This window comes from Camelus dromedarius, chromosome 24 (genome assembly GCF_036321535.1).
Source record: "Camelus dromedarius isolate mCamDro1 chromosome 24, mCamDro1.pat, whole genome shotgun sequence".
In the NCBI taxonomy this organism is placed as follows: Eukaryota; Metazoa; Chordata; class Mammalia; order Artiodactyla; family Camelidae; genus Camelus; species Camelus dromedarius.
Genome location: NC_087459.1, coordinates 16,223,214 through 16,240,981, shown reverse-complemented (window position 1 = coordinate 16,240,981; position 17,768 = coordinate 16,223,214). Strand labels below are relative to the sequence as shown.

At 41.0% G+C, this 17,768-nt stretch overlaps 1 protein-coding gene across 10 annotated transcripts in view; it reads left to right on the top strand.

Annotated features, from left to right (window-relative positions):
* The window catches only part of DCUN1D3 (defective in cullin neddylation 1 domain containing 3), a 35,862-nt gene that overhangs the window by 1,347 nt on the left and 16,747 nt on the right, over nucleotides 1–17,768 (top strand). For 2 of the 10 annotated variants that reach the window (XM_031433097.2, XM_064478499.1), the window contains exon 2: nucleotides 3,089–3,154. The exons of 2 other annotated variants lie outside the window; for them this stretch is intronic. The gene's annotated coding sequence lies outside the window, so the exon portion shown is untranslated. Of the gene's footprint in view, nucleotides 1–2,940; nucleotides 3,155–11,005; nucleotides 11,842–13,707; nucleotides 15,068–17,768 lie in introns of those variants that run through there. 6 more of the 10 variants (XM_031433096.2, XM_064478498.1, XM_064478496.1 and 3 more) reach the window with 4 other exon arrangements.

The window sequence follows — 17,768 nt, the reverse complement described above, 5'->3', positions numbered from 1 at the left end:
TGTGTTTGGTGGTTTTAAATGAGACAGTGTGATTTTCTTGGTTTTGTTTTAAGGAAGAATATAAACCAATAATGGATGTGAAAAAATTATTTGAAGAAAGCAAAGAATGATTGGAAAAGATCTCTGTTGATGTTCTGATGGTTTAAGGAGGAAAAAAGTAGTACTACTTGAGCCTGTCACAACGATTTCAGAATGAAATGTGGTGGTTCCTATTTTGGTGTTGATATTTTCTTTGGAAATCCTCTGTTGAGTCAAACTGTGTTTTCTGAAGAACTTTAAGTGTTGGTGCCCAGATTTTAGGGATCCTTTGATTAGAAAGCGTCCATAAATCATGTCCCTCTGTTAACTTAGTTTATATGCATATTGCCAGAAGAATTATCATGAGTCCCATCCTACTCATTAGGGCTTTCAGGCCTGATAAAACAGAATATTTAATGCTTTGATTGTGCAAGTAACAGCATGTTTAGATGTTTCAGAGAAATGCAGCAAAAGAAAAAAAAATGACTACTGTTCTCACCTTAACTGATTTGGAATCATTGAATAAAAAGTCCAAAATTCATTCATTCAACAAATATTTATTGACTGACTGCTAATTGCTAGCAGTCAGTATGTTTGACAGTAGGCATACAGAGGTGAACACAGCAATAAGGACCACGCTCTCATGGAGCTTACATTGGAGTGAGGGGTGGGGACGGATAAATAAGCAAATCAGATTTTGATAAGTGCTGAAGAAAATAAGAGTGATGTGACAGAAAGTGTCTGACTGGGATATAGTCAAGACCTTACTCGGGGTGGGGGGACACTTAAGCTGAGCTTTAAGTAAACAGGAGCCAGCCATGCAAAGATATGGGAAGAGTCTTCCAAGTTCAAGGACTAGCTAGTGCAGAAATCGGCTGGACTGAGTTTAGCAAGTTCCAGGGAATGGGAAGAAAGGGGAGGATGGAGAGGAGGTGGGGGAGGTGAGGGAGGATGGGGTAGGGAAGGCAGTAATAGAACCTGATGAGCAAAGAAGAGAGTGAAAAGAGTCTGGGTCAGAGAGCAAGAAGGAGAAGGAAATAGAAAGTGATGTTCCTTTTTGATTAATTCTGTTGCCTTTCCTAGAGTCTTTGCACATACTATTTTGAGGGTACTGTTGGACTGTTATAGTAAAAAAAAAAAGTCACCCTGCTGAGAGTGGAAGAGGAGGAGGCAGTGGTCATCTGAGTCTTTTCTGGCAGATGAATCTCAAGGCATGTGTTCAGAATTCAGTGGGATGTTCAATTGAGAGCATGCCTTTTACAGGATTTTGTCTCACACGCTTTTTAAAATTGCATAATGAGTACCCTGAATATGTTCTAGTATATGAATCCTGCTTTGCTTCCAGCTGTATGCGAATTTAGGGTTGAAGTTTGGGCACGTGATAATAATATGCCGCTGTAGCTCTACAAAGATGACCATCAGGATCTAAGTTTGAAGTTGTTTCTCGTAGGGAGGCAGGTTTTATGTTGCAATATTTCCACTCTTGTCTGGTCTGCCTGATGACTAATAACACTCAGCTGAGGTGTAGGTTGGTGCTGGAAGTTCACTGAGTGGATTACATTAGATAAATGACCATTGTGGGCCCAATCCCACTCTGTCGGCATCTTTGGGCCGGCATGTAACCAAGGGATGTAACCTACTTTTCCCTTCTGTTGGGGCAATTCATCTCCAGTAGTCAGCTGCTTTTCAGCCTCACCTTGACCAGATTGTCCACTTGAGAGGCCCAGTGAGGACTCCTCCTTGATTTGGCCCTCTTGAGCCATGTCACAATGGGCCAAAACAGAAAGAATATGCTGTTTTCTTCTTTTGAACCCCGCAACAGTGACTAGTGTGTTCTTTGAGTGAATTGGTCCTTTGAGCTCGGCAACTGAGAGACTTAAATGTTGCTTGGGCTATTTGTAGTAAAGTTAACATTAGAAATGCTAAATAAAATCTTTTAGTGTTTGGGAAAAATGAATCAGAAATTGAGGACTTGTCACTGTTTTAGGTTCTCGTACTTTACTAGCATGGGTAGATGGATTATTAAAAGTAAATTGAATAGTTTTCCTGGGCAATCCTGGGGGTAAAGAAGGGGAGGGACTTGAGCCTGGTACTAACTTACTGAAATCCAATTTGAATGCAGATGCAAGTGAACAGTTAGGACCAGGCAAAAGATAGATTCCACCCTTTATACTGCAGAGTAACTCAAAGGAATGGAAAATTGATAGGTTTATGTATGTATGTATATATCTATAGATACACACACACACACACACACACACACACACACACACACACACACGGCTTTGGCCTCGTTGAAGAATTTTGGACTTTGTATCCTAATGCTGGATTTCAAATGCTCTAGCTAATGGATTATTAAGATGTTCACTATTCATCTTCATTTTATAGTTCATTTTAATTCAAGTATGAAAATATCCTGTAGGCTGAAATTCCATCAGCCAGTTTGGAGACTGGTGGCTCTTCTTTCTGAAGGTGGGGGTGCCGATGGGTGGGAGGAGACTTGAATACAGGAAGAAGTCCTAGATTCCTACATTGGTTACTAATTGTGTTTGGGGAAAGAATCTACAAATTTAAGTGAATTTAGATTCTCAGAGCTGAACTGGCCTTTTATTAACCCAGGGAACGAGTGGATTTGTTGCTTCAACTTCTGGGGTCTTTTGGACAAGCTCTTCTGAAACGTGAGCAGTCTAGAAGGCCAGTTGATGCCACTTCGTTTTGGAGTTGTGTGTGCATTAGATGACTTAAAATTAATCTGATTTTGCTTCAGTAAGAGTGCTACAATAAGAGTGAATGGTACACTGGCTGCTAGTTGTTTTGAGGTGAAGTTGCGGTAACTCGGGTTGAAACAATGGTGATTATGTGGTAACTCCTATTTTCCCAGCTCTTGACAACTTACAGTTACCTCTTTGTGTCTATTTACAGATGTTGATACCAGTGAACCGGGATCAATTCTCCCTGAATGTTGGAACAGTGTTCTGAAGCTCCCTGCACAGTGGACCAGGGTGTTTTATTGAGTCAGTGTCTTTTAATTCAGGTTCAGTTTTACTAGTTCTTGTGTCTGTTTTTCTAGGTGATGGAGGGCCCTGTTTCTTTTGGGGGAAAAAGGAGATTATCACAGCACCTGACCATTTAATTAGTAAGTGATTACAAATAACTTAATATATTAATTTAGTGGAAGTGGCTCAGTCTAATTCTTTGAAGTTGTGATAGGTAGAAAGGAGAAGATTGGAGAGGGGGCGGGTGGTGCCAAATCCTCTTCTTTAAGATGTGTGCAGATGAAACTATTTAAATGCCATTCATCAGAATAGAGAAACTCAGTAAAGGAGTCTTGAGGTGGTGACTAGCCCTTGTGGCAAAATGGGCCACCTCATTATACAGAGAAGTAGACATCGTTTTGATGACTCTTGCCTTCCTGAGGGCTTGGCCTTGTCCTTTGACCTGTGCTATGTTGTTGAGTTTCAGTCTGAATTGCATCATGGAAGCTTGTTGCATAGTGCTGGGCAGCAGCATCCCCGGTCCTGTCCTCCCTGCTCTGCTGGAGGGCTCAGCCTTAGGCCCTAGGTGACTGAAAGTAGTTCTGTCACTAAGGCTTGGAGATCCAGACCAGATACGATGACTGACCAAGGATCTTGGATAGCAGCACTGCATAGTGTAGGACTTCTCATTTTTGGAGCGTGTTTGTTTATTTATTTATTTATTTATTTATTTATTTATTTATTTAACATTTTTTATTGATTTATAAACATTTTACAATGTTGTGTCAAATTTTTTTTTTAACATTTTTTTATTTTGGAGTGTGTTTAGCATCTTTTATACACATTGCCCCAGTCTCTGCTGGTCACTCTAGGAGACGGTGTGTCGGGAAGACTTACCCCCTTATTTTATTAGTAGATTGCTTCCACCATATTAAGACAGCAAGGTTTGGTTATAGCTTTTAGCTCTTGTTGGATGATGAAAGGTTTAGATTCTGCAGTGTTTGCCTAAAGTGGGTTTGTGTGTGACCTATAATTTTGATTCTGAACAAGACTCAAGTCACAGCATTTACTACATTGAATGCATTTAATTCTTCTTCCTCCAGTTGAGGAAGAAGCAGAAAAAAGACCCTCAAAAACCTTACAATATCTGGCATGATAGTTTTTCAAACTGGGCTATGCAGAGCCCTCTCAGGGGTCATGTCTAGAGTATGCATGTGGTAGAGGTGGAGAACCTCATTTTGCTGTCTTCCTTCCATCTCATGCCCCACCTCCACCCCATGCTTCACCCTGCGAAGGTTACTTTAATATTCGGTTATACTGGGTTTACCCGTAAGATTTCAGTCGATCAAAATGGTTGGAGGTTGAAAACAGACTGAAAAGCACGAATGAAATGAAATCTAGAAAGGTTAGTAAACTTGCTTAAAGTTTCAGAGCAAGGTACTGGCAGCTACGGGACTAGACTAGGCCCTTCTCTGCACTAATTCTGTTTTCTTATTTACACTGCCTCAAATATGTAATGGTAGGAACTCAGACTTTGGTTTTAATTGAATTCTTGGTGTTTGGTTTTCTATATTTCTGGCTTTTTAATCAAACGTTTTGTCACAAACTACTGTTCTTTCAAAGAAGAATCCTTATAACCAGCTTTGAAACATAAGTACGGTGAAGTTATTGGTGGGTAATCGTGCTAGTAAGTATATGGTCTTTTCTCAGAATATTTCTGAAAGTGGTAACAGTACTTTAAGTAGAGCTGAGGCTTTATCACTCTGAGTTCCTAAGATAAACTAGTGGACATGCTGTCGAGAATGCCTATGCAAAAAGCTGAACTGACTGCTCCCTTCCCAGTGACCTGCCCTGGAATCTGAGCAGGAAAATCCAGGTACATTCACTGACAGAACAGTCTTAGCATGGCTCTGTGGAAATAATTACAGTGGCCCTATTCCTTTTTTTTTTCAATCTGTGAAGCAAATTTGTTTTCAGTGAAACATTTACTTTATATCTACTTGATGACTACGTAGTGGCTGCTCTTTAAATAGGAGGGTAAGGCTAGAAATACCACTGCAGAGAGGGTCCTGGGACCCTAGCAGCATGGATTCTAAGTGTGGATGTGCTAGAAGTTCCAGGTCCTCAGAGGGGCGTTTCCCCAGTTGTGGCAATGCTGTTCGAAAGTGAGGAGTGATACAGTCAGTGTTCTGTGTTCATTTTTAAGAATGTTTCCATGGTTCTTTTTCTCCTACTAAATTAGTTTTTCTTTGAAATAACTAGTCACTTGTCCAGTCATTTACTCAAAATGGTTGGTTACAGCTGCTGTTTATGGTAGGAGAATTTTGCTTGGGGGTTTACTAACATTTTATGAAAGAGAAAAGTCTAAAGACCTTTCTAGAGGCATTAGATAGATGGGTTCAGTTGTGGGGGAAGAGAGCATGTAAGGGAGCAGGCCTTTGGGAGTGTAGGGTGGTGATGGTGGTAGTATTCTGGGCTGTACCTGCAAGGTGAAGCGAGACGCCCATCAGTGGTCCAGCTGGGAAGGGGTGGAAGTTGCTAACAGTGGCACTTGCTGGGGGGAGGAGTGGGTCGGGACAGAGCAGGCCCACAAGATTGCCCAATGCCAGGAAGCACCTTTCATAAGGAGGGGGATGGGGACCTATGGAGTTGGGTAATCCAGTGGCCCTGACAACGGCCCTGACCACAGTGCTCTCTTCCCTGAGCATTTTCCTGATGGGACAGGGTGAGTGCAGGGAGGCAGTGTTTGACCAGACTGGTCTTCAAGATTGACTAGTTGATCATGATTGACTGCTTTTGTGGTATTGGTCTTTTTTGAGATTTCTGCCTCTTGACTTTTGTTTTTGACAAATGAGAAATTGATAAACAAATGGGAATGTAATGTCCCTGGTCCACTAGCGTTAGGGTTAAAGTATATTATACTGGGTGGTGGTGATGGTCATTTAACAATGCCTACTACCCAAAGGGAGCAGTTACGTGTAAACTATTGAGGTAATTCATGAATCTCTCGCGGGGACTAGAATTGATGTGAAATAAATCACAACTAAAATTATAAATTAAAGAAAATAAATTTTGACTTCATATTTTTACACCATTTCATGGTGTCTTTAGCAGGTCAAATGAATTCTTTAGTCTTTGAAAAGAAATTTTATTCTACCAGGTACTTGTGGATCTGTCATAAGGCCAAGTTTCCTACTGCTCTGAGTTGGTGACAGCTATAGCTTTAATGATTAGATCAAGAAGGGAGGTGGCTTCTAGGTTTCAGTTATGCTGGTTTTAATGTGGACCTCTTTTCCTGAGGTTATTTCCTTCCAGCAGCAATTCTCTGACACCAACTGAATGTCCAACAGTTCAGTTCTGATATAAACTGCCTGGAGTTTGTGCAGACCCCACAGGTTAATGGTCAGTCTCACAAGATTGCCCCACTTCAGGTACCAACTACAAATATCAGATTGTCTCAAGTTACCTGTGCTTCTGCCTGGCAGACTACAAATTCAGGGATTCCCATGACCACCTTCCCCCAGGTTCGATAACTTGCTAAAACACATGACTCATAGAGCTGGTTAAGCATGATATTTATAATTACAGTTTCATTGTCAAGGATACAACTCAGGAACAGTCAAATGGAAGAGATGCATAGGGCAAGATCTGAATTGGGGACACAGAACTTCCATGTCCCCTTTGGGCATGTCAGCCTCCCAGCACATTGATGTGCTCACCAACCCTGAAGCTCCCCTAGCCTTGTTTCAATTTCAGTTGAGATTCCTTTATTTGGCATAATTGATTAAAGCATTGGCATTGGTGATTAAACTCCAACCACCCCTCCCTCCCCTGTGGCCTGGAGGTGGGGCTGAAAGTTCCAACCTTCTGATCATGTGCCTGATCTTTCTGGTGTGGCCAGCCCCTCTCTGGAAACTCATAAGGGCCCATCCTGACTCACCTAGTTAGCTTAAAATCCTGTTTGGTCCAAACCCTGCTCCCTATGAATAACAAAGTTCTCTCCTATCAGTAAGGAAATTCCAAGGGTTTTAGGAGCTATGGTAGGAACTGGGGACAAAGACCAAATATATTTTTTATTATACCACAGTAATAGTCCACTTTTGCGTCCTATAAGTAGTAATGGAATAAGGTTACCTAAAGTTGATTTGGATGATAAGTAGTGCATTTACTATTAATTTGATGACTTTTTTTTTTGTCGAGAGTGCAAATTGCATAGCTTCAGATTACAAGGAGCGAATTCTTCCCTCAATCAAGATGAAATGGCACTCCCAGAATGTGTTATGTATTCTTGAACTCTAATGCAAGAAAAGAACTCACTTAATAGGAAATCAGATACAGAAATCATGTTTCCTTTCACTGTGACTTTAAAAAGATTCAGGTGTACATTGGTGAAGAGCATCGGCCTAGAGTCTGAGTTTGAGTTTGAACTTTACCACCTACTTGCTGCTTGGCCTTGGATGAGCCACTTAACATCTCTAAGCCTCATTTCTTTCATGTATTAAGTGAGGATAATCGCAGGAAATAGTTGTGAGGATTCAATAAGAGTGCATTTGAAAGACATGGCACATTGCTTGGTATATAAATAACATTTAATAACATGAGTTATTATTAGCTACATGCATATATGGCTAAACTCACATAGATTTACAGCTCCCAAGGGGCCAGAAATGATATCATTTTGCCTTCTGTTAAGTATGGCACTGTGTATAAAACATTGCTAGGCACAAGGTAGACATGGTATCTGTCACTTAAAAATAAAACCTACCCTGGGTACCTGGGAAGTACAGGAGTAACTCGTGATGGAAACTTCCAGCCTATTTCCAAAGCTGGTCTAAAACCCAGAATGGAAAATCTTCCTCCTGAAACCATAGAGAGCATGTGTGAGTCTAACAGTGGGGACAGGGGCTCAGTGGCTAGGATATTGTTGGATCAAAAAGTGGGAAACTGATCCAGGAGACATTTTTATCATTGGCAGTGTGCCTTGAGGTTCAGTGAATTGGGCAAAACCACATGAGTCTATGGGAAGGAAACAACAGATTTATTTCAGCCGATCCAGACAGTCTTTGAGAGTCAGCTGGCAAGTATCATGTTGTGTGTGTTGCTTCTCAGAGAAAGTGAAAAGCCCAGATCCACCGTCAGAGGGCTTACCAGCTGCTTAAGGTTCACTTACAGATTAACTCCCCGAAGGCTGGGTCTCTAGTTCTCCCTGTAGCTTACCCATCTGGGGATTCTCTTCTGGTGGGACCACCTCTGGACTCAGTTCTCAATTCCAGTCTAGACTCTGCCACCAGTTACTGTGTGTCCTTGGGCCAGTTACAGACCCTCTTTGAGTCTGTTTCCTTAACGGTGACAAAGGATTTGGGACCAAATCACTGTTTCCCAAAGTGTAGGTTTGATTACATTCTTACTATATGTGCTGCTGAAATGAGCATGCAAGGGTGTGTTTTTGTGCTATTAATGGTACATGAGATGATTTTTGCTGCGTGAATACTTTTCATTTATTGGTTCTATATTTTAATGTGTATTAATGAAAACAACTAGCATATTATACCTGTGACTTGATGGATGATATTAAAGTGGGTATGATTTTTTTTTTAAGATTTTAAGAAAAGCCTTAGGGGAACAGTATTATCATGGTAAATGGATATGTAAGGTCATAAAGGTCGTGTAGGAATGGCTGAAGTCTGTAAGTTCTAAGATTCAGTAATTCAAGTGCAGTGCCACACCTTCCTTAAGTCTCTGTGGTGATGGACACAATAGAGCAGGTCTAAGTTTGAGTGGCTTTAAAAACTTGCCTAACTCCAGCAAACTGACAAATTTATGTTTGTGCATTCATGGCGAAAATACCCATAAGTAAGTTGTGTAGCATTTAAGTTATCATAGATGTTAGTAGTGGTAGCTTTTTTTTTTTTTTTTTTAATAAGAAACGAGTAATACTGCTTCCTCTTTCAGTTCTAGCAGTTTCCTCAAAACCTGGATTGATCTTTAGTTCCTTTCACTCTTCGGTGTTGGAACGCCAAAGTAGGAGTTAGGTTTTGGTTTGTTCTGCTGGGGAGGGAGAAAAAGCCATGCCCCCTCTCTTGAATGTGGGCCCGTTCCTGTGTTCTGGGTCCTGGAAAGTCGAGACTCTGCCCCATCTTAGTGATCTGTACATTACTTCTTGCTGGTAATACTGAAAGGTATAGTCTGACGTGTGCCCTAAAATGAAGATAACTCTGAGGCAAGCTTTATTTAAAATCTCACTTTTTGTCATCTTGCTCATGACACAGAATTAGTGGGGGTCTTGAGAAGTAAAATGAGCAGTGGTAGAAATGAAATAAACTATTGTGGGAGGTGCTTTCTCTTCAAGCAAAACCCAGAATAAAAATGAAATCTCAGTTGCATAATAGGAGCCCAGAAAGCTGCTTTCAGACGTAGTCTGTGGTTTCTTGATTTTTTAAGTGTTAATTACCTGTGTTCCCTTGACATTTTCTGTGTATCTTAACACTGTCATCTTTCATTATCTACATTTGGTTGTTAGCCTCTGTTCTGCAAGTGATTTTGTTCTGTAATTACCTTAGCATAAAGGGTCACGCATCTGGTATAGCTCCTTGTAATAAATTGTTTAATGTTGCAAATTGTAGTTTTTAAAAATTGCCATAAAGATGGTTCCAAGTCTGTTATCTTTCTGAACCGTGTGTTATCTAGTCAAGATTAGGTTAAAATAGAACAAAATGGTGACAGTGATGTTGCTCAAGATTTTTTTTCCTCTTTTATTTATGTAATACAAAGTTCCTACATGACTTCATAATGAGAAACCCAGATTCCCACCTGAGGTGGAATCTAATGTTCCAAGCCACAGGCTCTCAAACTTTGTAAATTTTGGTTTTGTCATTCATACTATTTTGTCTTCCGAGAGAAGTGGTGACCTGTGTTATTTGGCTCATTGAGAAAGAGAAAAAGCCTGTACTCAAGGCTATATTCTGCAAGAGTAAAAATCTCTTTTCTCACTTAAATCTATTTCATGACATGCATGACATTCACCCTTTGCACAGATTCACAAGAGCCACCCTACTCAGGGTAGATGTTGGGTTTTTGACAGAGTCCGTTTCCCTTGGTGCAGAGGTAAGTCATTATTTATGGATAATTGCTGATGAGTCTGCAGAAATTCTGAATGGGGATGTGCGGGGGCTGTGACATTTACCTTTGGTCTATAGACTAGGATTTGCAAAGCTAGAGTGAGGTTATTTCGCTTTCTTCTTGGGAAATTGCCGTTTGATCAGTAAGTCTTGATTAAGATCTCTTGTGGGCAGCTGAGTGTTGGGCTTTAAAGATGAAAGCCACATTAAAAAAAAAAAACTAGTCTTTCCCAGGCATGCAGATAATTATTTCCATGGTAATATGATCGTCATAGAAGTAGAAGCACATTTAAAAAGAGAAAATATCATTTTGAGTCAGAATGAAAGATGTGCAAACATAGTGGTAGAGTTCGAAACCTTTTCAGGCCATTCTTACATGTTTCCAGCACCACTTTGGTGTTCTTGTGGTAGACTAACCTTTTAATTCATCTGAATTCATCTTAAAGTCTTTTCACTTCTAAAATAAAATCTTTTCAGGATGTTGGAAATTTGAACTTTCATGGTAACTTCAAGTAAAAAAAACAATGTGTACTTGAAGACTTTAACTCTTTACTTTAAACCTCCCTAGTTAAAGAACCAGAATTACTCAGTTTATCAGAGCATTTGCTTTTCTAAGTTTCCGGCGCAAAACCATTCCTTGGCCTAGCAGAAAAATAAAAAGTTAAGCAACAGGTAAAATCTTCTCTGTTTGCTTTTCCCCCATTTGGAAGGAAACAGCTTTTCCTTCCCTGTGAGCAGTTTGGCCTGAGTTCCTTCTCTTTCTGATTTGTAGCTTTGCTATTTGCATACAATGCTTAAATTGACTCACTCAACAAGTTCTGAACGTCTCCAGTATTTAGTAGGTTTGATTCAGGCTAATTAAGCAAAATAGATTTTGATTACAAATAGCAGCTTAACAGAACAAAACTTTTAAAAACTCACTTTTAGTAGTACTCAAGGTTTCCAAACAGATATAGTCTGTTTTCTAAGGAGAACCAGACTATGTAGTTTTCAAGTAAAACATATATGAGCAGAAAACCAGCTTTCCCAGACAGAATGTGGATCATTCAGAGGACTTCTGAAACTCAAAACTAGTCTTGTAAGTCTTCTAGAAAAATTTGGCCTCCAAACTTGATTCTCTTCCATTGTACTCAAAGTGAAGTATGTATACTTAAAGGCCAGACCTAGGGTTGGATATGTGCTGTTTGAGGGAAAATAAATGTATTTATTTATGTGTTGCCAGTTTTTCATTCCAATAGATTGGAGTGCCTTTTGTGGACCTTGTTCTTAAGGACCTTATGGTGTGGTAAGAAAACAGCCTAACAACAAATAGAAAATGTTGTAAAATCTGTCCCAAAATGTCAGTGCTATGAATGAAGGTGTGAAGGGGCAGAGGGGGGTCCTGTGGGAAATCCGAGCTGGGCTTGAAGGACCAAGACTAGAGAGTGAAGAACCATTCCAAGCACAGGCAACAGTACGTGTAAGACTACAGGCGCACGAGGGGCCACGGCTTCTTGGGAATGGCAGATGTTTCGGTATGCCTGAAGGATGTGGAATGAGAGCGGTAAGTGACAGTAGTTGAGGCCAAATCCAGAAGAGCCTTATATGCCTTACTGAAGTTGGATTTTATGTTGTAGGTGAAGGGGAACGATTCAATAATTTTGAGTACTTACATGGGCTACGTGTGTATTAGAAAGATCGCTCCAGTGGCAGTGTGGACGAGAGATTGGAGGGAGCAATCTCAGAAGCAGGTAAACAATTTGTGAGAATGCTGCAATAAAGATGGCAGGGGCCTAAACTGTAAATTTACTGAGGAGGGGTAGATCTTCAGGAGTTAGAGCTTTCAAAGAGTGGCATAACCCGATGAAAGTTTATTGCTTGAATGTCCCACAGGGATTGTAGGCTGAAGGGTGCTCTGCTCCATACAGTCGCTCGGAGACCCATGCTGATATGGGTTCTGCTGTCGTGTGCTGTGCCAGCTCTGCTGTCTTGGTCATCATGGCAAGGGAAGAGATGGCTGGGGTGTCATCCGCCAGTTCTCTGCTTGGGCTTGGAAATGACACATGAACATCTGTCTACAGCCCTTTGGCCAGAAATAGACTCATTTCCCCACCTAACTGAAAAGACGCTGGGAAGCTGGGGGAGCTGATGGAGTGTTTGGTGAGGTTCTCTGTCTGTGCTGCAGTGTAGGGACTTGAATAAGGTGTTTTATTTCTGAGTTTATTTCCTCATCTGTAAAATAGGGGTATCAAGAGTACCCTCGTAGGGGTAATCTGGGGATGGTAATCTGGGCATGGACTGCTGTCACAGCTGTAAAATGCCTAGCGTTGTGTCTGGCACAATAAAGATATTGAAGGGAAACTTTAAGTTTGATCTTGAGATTTTCATACTATGAGTCATATCTAATTAGTGGATTATAACCAACAATTAAAAACCAAATTTTAAAAGTGAGGGTATATATTGCTTCATGAAACTTCTGAGTTGTGCGTGTGTGCATGTGTGTGTGTGTGTATGTATATGTATATGTATATGTATATGTATATGTATATGTATATGTATATGTTTGTGTGTGTGTGTGTGTGTGTGCATTTGGCCAGGATGTAACATGTGTTTCTCACTGAAGGTTGTAGTTAAAGTCTGAAAGACATGGGTCTAGTTCGAGCCCTCATTTTGTAGTGATGGAAAGACTTAGCATACTAAACAAAAAAGCCCTCTCTATTGTAGTATAGTTTTTTCTGAAAGAAGCATTTTAAACTTCGTATCTTTAAAAAGTGGACTTGAGAAGCATTATCCTTAATTTTGAGAAAGGGTAAAACATAGATTTGAATTGAGAAAGTGTTAGGTGCCAGTTAGCCCTTTTCATGTTACCATACACACTCCCTGCCTTCTTGGAACTTAAATCCAAGATGCCCTCACTAAACTGCAACCTTTCTCTTCTGTGCTTGCCATTTTTAACTGTTTGCTTAGGAGCCATGAATGTTTATGTTCCACAGAAGTAAATAATGTATAATGCATTCAAGCCTTGAATGCGTAGTGGAAATGATTGTCTATTATAATACAGTGTCATCATAGACAATTAAAAAAAAATCAGTCAGAAGGACTTACTGGGGGAGAAGTTAATGAAATATTTTCTTCTCTGTTTTTTTGAAAAAAAATTTGTCTAGGAGAAACAAGTGTCAGAGTTTTAAGATTGTTAAGTGACTTCTTTTGTAATGAGTAGTTGATGTCAGCAAACTGATGTGTAGTGAGCAGTGGTGGATAATGACTCTTCGATTTTGATAAGCCCACTGGTGACATGAGTCGTACCCTGGATGAATAGGAGTTAATCCTGGCTGCTTGGCAGAAGTGTATTTGTTATATAATTTATGGTACCCAGAAGCCCTTTGGGGAGGTCTTCATTACCTTATTAGCAAAGACAGTATCCATCTACGCCTGAAGATTAATTTTTGTTGTTCTCTTCTAGCTCCACTGATTCTCATAACTGAAAGGGTAGCAGCTTGTTGTTAAATGCTGGCACTTGGCTTTTGCTTTTGACACAAAGGTATGTTAATCAAGAATAGGTGTTAGAAATCCTGAAATGTTTCAGTTAGTGATTTATTAATAGTTTAGAGGGTTTTTTCCCCCCTCTTAAACTGCTGAAAAATGAATCATATTCAGGGTTTCAAACATTTCCTCTTTGACTAGCCTCCAAAAAGGTTTATTAACGTTTATCTTTTAAATTGCTGCTGTAGTTAATTTGTGTCAGTCCTGCCCCTGCTAAAACAAGTGGAGAAGGAGTGTCAGGTTAGTCTTCCATCTGTCTGACACATGCACTTCTTAGCACTGTTACCGGTGGGTATCCACTGTTAAACAAGCCTGCGCTATTTTTTATGACTCACTAAGAAGTCGTGTGGTGGTGTGATCCCCGTCCCCAACTACCAGCGCTTAAACTTGTAATTTTCAATATATTGTGTTAAAACAGACTTCTAATTCTGGCTATTTTTCTTTTCAGTTTTAGACCTAAAATTGGAAGCTCTATTTTTATGAAACAGTCTCCTAGGAAAGTCACTGGTGTTGCTACCCGCAAATACTGGGCCCAGGGGTGGGGAGGGCAAGAACTGGCTGTTTCACATGGCTCGACAGAACGTGTGGGCCTGCCAGCCAGTGGAGGTGGAATCTGCCCTTTGCTTTCTTGGCAAGTGTTTCTGGCTTTGAAAGCCCTGATTAGGACTTCAGTTCTTGGTCTTTTCTTGCCGTTCCATGAAACATAGCCCATTGTCTCCAGAGGTTCTGAAGAGATGGAGGACCTTGATGGTCCACATCCGTTATTCTCTTTGACACGGTTGTGCTTCATCCCTCAGGGTTAAAAGCCAATCTGTCATCAGGCGAATTTTAGAAAATACTGCAGTGAAACAAGATATCTTAAGAAGTGTAAAACTGGCGGTGAGTTCTTCATGCTCACTGTGTAGTATGCAGAAAAGCTGCTGGCCTTTGCCCTTGCATCTCTAGACACCTTAAATGTGATTCATTTGTTTTTCGAAGTAGAGAAGACGCAGTTCAGACCAGCACCGGAAGGTTTTCCACTGGGGTTCACCTGCTTGGCAAATCTTTCCAGCTTCCTAGACTGCTGCATGGCTATGGCTTAAATAAACTATCTGGACGTCCACCCTTGCTAAAAGGAGAGTGATTTCCATTATTATGTGAATTTTTTCCAAGGGACTGAGGTGCAGGTGAAAAAGTGGCACAACAGGATGAACATCTCCCAAATTCAGCTTCAAATTTTGGCTTTTGCTGTGTTTGAGGTGAAAATTAGCTTGTGGAGTGAAGAGAGATGGAACTGTATACTGCTGGCTGTGTTTGTATCACATTATCTGGTAACTGATGGAGGTAAGGAATAATTGGAACATTGAGACAATTTCCTGTTTTCTCTTTGAAGGTAGTAGAGTGTTGGGAGAGGAGGCCAGGAGAAATTGGACCTTAGGAACCAGCTCTTGAGAGGTGAAATTAAGTTCTACTTTATATCCTTAGGGCTCAAATCCCTTTACTATTGAGTATTTGATAACATCACATAATTAGAATTGATACAAATAGCTGTCATTTATTGAGAACTAACTATGTGCTAGGGACAGTGTTAAGTGTGTCAGACTCATTTATTCAGTCATGTATGTGTGTCTTTATTGGAAATACATACATTTAAAGTGCACAGACTCGAGCTGTGTACAGAAGTGCTCATTAAATATCAGTGATTATTGTTCATTCAGTAGACATTTGACAAACACTTGCTTACATGACACGGCTTCGGTGCACAGGACAAAATGGTGAATAAGATTAAATCCCTGCTCTTGTGGCAGTTACCTTCTAGTAGGGGGAGCGGACAGTAAATAAGTTAACAAGAATTTCAGAGAGTAGTATGGTGTGAAGAAATAAAATAGTGGGCTGGGTCAGAGGGAGATGGCACTTTAGTTGGTTGGACAGGGGACGCATCTCAGCGTTTGAACCGAGACCCATCTGACTTGAAGGAGCCATTTGTTCTTCACAGTGACCCTTTGATTGTCCCAGTTTTCAGGTGAGAAAACAGGTGCAGAGTGATTCAGTATGTGCTGGGGAGTAGGTAGAGCTGGGCTGTACAAACCCAGGTATTCTGTGTCCAGAGTGTGTCCTGTCCTTCCCAGAAGGTGCAAGGCTGCACTGGAACGGCTGTAGGAGCCGCAGTCTCTGCAGTTGGTTTTGAGTGAAGGGAAGGAATGCGGCTGCAGTGCAGGTAAAACCCTCATGTAATTCAGAAAAGTTGCATGTAATTTCATAGACCCCTCCAGTCACGGGATGCAAAGTTTGAGTCTGAGTGTATGTGTATATGTACAATTTATTCTGGGCTCAAAACTGTCTTCAAATTTTCAAAGGTATTCATGACCCAAAGAACTTCTGACACTGATGCTTTATTTTACGATTTTCTCATATTGGTTTTTTTGTTGTTTGTTTCTTTTTCAAATAGAGCCCAGCTGCTAGGGCAGAGTTTTAACAGACAGCATTGTGATGGCCATTAGGTGGTGGCAATTTTGTCAGGTCAATATGGGTGGGAAGTGGACAGGAACTGGGCTGGAATCATCAGATATCTTCCTTTGCCAAGCCTGAATACCACGATGCCAGCCACCAGGTATAGAGCTCTATTATTTAATTATCTGCGTATCTGTACACGTGTTAATGTACCCTTTGGCCTCGTGCCATATGAATGCACATTTGTGAAATAAGTAACTGTTAAAAAAAAGCAAAAGCCTGAACCTTGGGGCGGTAATGTATTTCCAATAAAGACACACAAACATTAGCATTTCCTGTCACCGTCTTCAAAACCTGAGTACTTTCTAAATAGGCTCTTCAGTGCTTGAAACCAAAGAGAAATTGTTTCGGTAGTAGTAATTGAAACCTAGAGGGTAGCCAGGTTCTGGTCAGGTATGGTCTTTCAGTTTCATAGGATGTGGTTTAGATCGAATACCTATTTCAGCCAGAAGATTAGTCATGTTACTGCGTGGAGCAAGACTTCCAGGAGCTCTCGCTTGGCAGCCTTTCACGTGGTGTCTGAGTGCTGGGAGGCGGTTCCTGCCTGGGAACCTGAAGATGACAGGAAATGTATATACAGTCGAATAAAGCAGCTGTTAAGAGCTCTGCGCACAGCTGCTTGAAGGAGGCCTGAGGTTGTAAAAATTGCAACCGGCAAGGTTCTTTTTGCTTCATTAATCATACCATCTTTTAAATAGCAGCCTCATGGCCCACCCAGTTACAGTGGAATTTAACAGTTTGCTCGAGTTTGGGATCATTGGTCCTGGTGTTCAGCTAAGTTTCCCCCTGATATATTGGGTTGAAACTGTGGCCTAGTAAGTTGGTCTTGACCATGGTGAGTCTCTGTGACTAGAAGAGATCTGAGTGACACAGCTATGTCTTGGAAGGGACTCTTTTTGTTGTGACAGAAAGCCTGGCATCTGGCTTATGCAAAGGGAGAATTTATTGGCTCATATAACTATGAAGTTCAGGCTTTTATTTGACTTTAGGTATGGTTGGAATCTGGGTGCAAATAATGCCTTTGGCACTGATTTTCTCTTTGTCTCTTGGCAGTGATTTTATTCTTGGTTCTCATAAGCATTAGAATTGAGACCACTCTGATAAGAAGGGACTGTTCAGTCCTCACAGTGACCCTTTGGTGGGCATTATTACTTTCCCTGTTGTTCTTTCTGGTAAGATGACTGTGACAGCTCAACCTACTTTGCTTTCAGTGCTCAGATTCACTCTGTTTGGCTTAGGTCACCTGCGTATCCCTAACCCAGTCACTGAAGCCAGGGGCATGGGAGGCTGTGATGGGCTTGGAGCACATAGTCCATTATGAGCCCCACCCAACAACATGGCCAAGAGTGAGGGAGAGGGGATCTTGGAGTGAACGTTGGGTAGCCACGTGGATGCTCAGGAGCAGACAAATCTCTGCTGCAAGCAGTAATATCCTTTGGTGCGGTCTGAAGCTAGAAAGCCGCATAAGAAGTCATGGGCTAAAGCCAGCTTGTTAACCATTTCAGGGGTGCCACAGTTCCATTTTGAATGGGTCTCTGGCTCCCTTGGGACAGTGGTTCACTCAGGTTCTATTCCGTGGGTCAGACCCTTCTCCCCGTATGCTAAACCTATGGTAGAGGGACTGTTGTTTTTTAGACCTTAAGAT